The sequence below is a fragment of the Suricata suricatta genome, chromosome 8 (assembly GCF_006229205.1).
Source record: "Suricata suricatta isolate VVHF042 chromosome 8, meerkat_22Aug2017_6uvM2_HiC, whole genome shotgun sequence".
Classification (NCBI taxonomy): Eukaryota; Metazoa; Chordata; class Mammalia; order Carnivora; family Herpestidae; genus Suricata; species Suricata suricatta.
The window spans coordinates 34,195,695-34,198,177 of NC_043707.1; the positions used below are offsets into that span (position 1 = coordinate 34,195,695).

At 49.4% G+C, this 2,483-nt stretch overlaps 1 protein-coding gene across 10 annotated transcripts in view; it reads left to right on the top strand.

The window, feature by feature from the left end:
- Positions 1-2,257: 2,257 nt before the first annotated feature.
- The window catches only part of RNF216 (ring finger protein 216), a 139,824-nt gene continuing 139,598 nt past the window's right edge, over positions 2,258-2,483 (top strand). For all 10 annotated transcript variants that reach the window (XM_029948041.1, XM_029948039.1, XM_029948043.1 and 7 more), the window contains exon 1: positions 2,258-2,398. The gene's annotated coding sequence lies outside the window, so the exon portion shown is untranslated. The remainder of the gene's footprint in view (positions 2,399-2,483) is intronic.

Here is a 2,483-nt window from a genome sequence, read left to right on the forward strand (position 1 = left end):
TCCAGCGTTACCTGGGCTTCATCATTACCAAGAACAATGTCACCTCCAAAATCTCAATGTCAAGCATACCTCTCTTTGACCCATTCCTATCTCTCCACCTCCTTTCTTTCCCCTGCATCTAAGCAAGTGGCTAGACAAAGTCCCATCTCCTTGCTGCCTGGCCTCACTTTAAATCTCTGACCACAGAACTCCAGGCCAGAAGGCTACTGCATTAGGCTCACTGTTTCTCTCCCCTTCACAAAACTCCAAATCTTCTCCCAGATCTCATTCTCAGCTAATGTCCCTTCTGGTTTCCCTGAGGTTTGGCTCCATCATATTATGGGTCTGAGTAGCATTTGGCAACACAGATAATTTTCCTCCTTGTCAGAACATTTTGTCACTATGGCCTCTGAGATCCCAGGTTTTCCTCCTCAGCACCCTCCTCTAAGTTGCACATCTTGAAGTGACCCTGAAATCCATCCTCTCTCCTCTATCTACTGCACTTATTCCCTAGGTATGAGTATAGCCAGCCCCATGGGTTTATACTTTATCTATATCTCAGAGACCCCCAGTTTAAATCCCTAGCCTGAGTTATCCTGTCTTTCTGAAGCTGCAGACTCATATATCCAACCGCCTATTGACATCTCTATTTGAAGGTCTAGCTGGCAACTTAATGTGTCCAAAACATGTTCACTTCTTCCTGTGCCGACCAAAACCCATATTCGTGAATGGAACCACCATTTACCCAGTTGCATGTGCCAAAACCTTGTGGTTACCCTTGATTCCTTTCTCTCTCACCTCACATCCAATCCATCTGCAAATCTCTTTGTTCTACCTAGAAAAAAAATCCGTAATGTGATTATTTCTCACCACCTCCTTCCTGACCATCCTAGTTAAAGTCACCATCAGGTACTAATTATTTAGACTCCTGCAATTGCTTCCTAACTGGCATTCCTGCTTCTACTCTGAGCTCTCTAGAGTCTGTTGTTCAAATAGCCACCAGAGTCATCTTTGGAAAACATTCTTGGAAAAATCAGCCCACACCCCTTCTCCCAATCTAGTAGTTTCCCATCACAGTAAAAAGAAAATCCAGATTCTGGGGCACCTGGGTGGCTCAGTCAGTTAAGCATCCAACTCTTGGTTTCAGCTCTAGCCATTATCTTATGGTTCCTGAGTTCAAGCCCCATATCAGGCTCTGTGCTGGCAGGTCGGAGCCTGCTTGGGATTCTCATTCTTTCCTCTCTCTACCCCTCCCCTGCTCACACTGTCTGTCGCATTTTTTTTAACCCTAATTCCTTTTAAGACCTTCTATGAGGGTACCTGAATAGCTCATTCAGTTAAACATCCAGCTTTTGATTTGAGCTCAGGTCACGATCTCACACTTTGTGGAATGGAGCCCCACATCAGGTTCTGTGTTGACAGTGTACACTCTGCTCAGGATTCTCTCTCTCCTTTTTCTGCCCCTCCCCCCAATAAGAAGTACACATTAAAAAAAAAACTTTCTATGATTTGGCCCTCTACCACCTGGCCAACCCCCATTCCCTACCATTCTCATCTCACTCACTGCACTGCAGGCTCCAAATTTTTCTAACATGCCAGGCATATTCCTGGTGCTTGAAGTGTTTTTCCTCCAGGGGGTCACCTTGGCTCTCACCTCCTTATGTCATTCCCTATTCTGCTGAAATGTCCCCTCTTCAGAAGACTCCCTCACCACACTGGTATCCTATTCACTATCCCTTTTGCTGCTTTATATTTCCTACGTGTTTTTTTTTTTCCTGAACACTTCCTGCCTGAGCCAGTGTTTTAGGTCATTAGTTTGCTTGTTAGCGAGTTCGCTAGTTTCATACTCACCCTTAAAACATAAGCTTCAGGAGAACAGAGACCTTCCATACCGTTGTATCCCCAGTTCCTAGAACAGTGCCTGGCCGACAGGAAGCTCTCCGAAAATATGTATTGTACGAACAACTTACCGAAGGCAAAGGGTGCAAATAAATGCATATCCAGTGGATTTTCATGGGCACCTGCTTCTCCCCACTCCCATCTTCGACTTGTTCATCTCTAGGGAGATGGCGACACTTCCGGGCTGGCTGGAAGGGCATCTCGGTTTTGTTCCTCCTCCTACCTCGTGGGGGAGTCAAGACTCAGTGGGTGGTGAGCGGACAGGCGTCCCTCTCTATGGTCTTACTCCCCAGGCCCCTCCTCCCTAACACCCGGCGTGCCTCTATGGTTCTTCCTGTCATTAGTCGGGAGGGGGCGCTGTGCGCAGGCGCGGGGTGAAACCGCGGCGGGGCCGGAAGGAGTGCAGCGGCAGCCTGGGAGGCGGCGGCGACGAGGCTGTCGGCGGCCGCTCCCGGTGATTAAAAGCTGCGGCGACAGAGGCCGCCGAGCCCGCCTGGCGAGCCGGCGAGCTGAGTGGCGAGTAAGTGTCGGCCGAGGGGCGCGTCCAGCTCCTCGGCAGGCCGTGTGAGGCGAGTGGCGTCGCCGCCCGGCGCCTCCATTAAGCC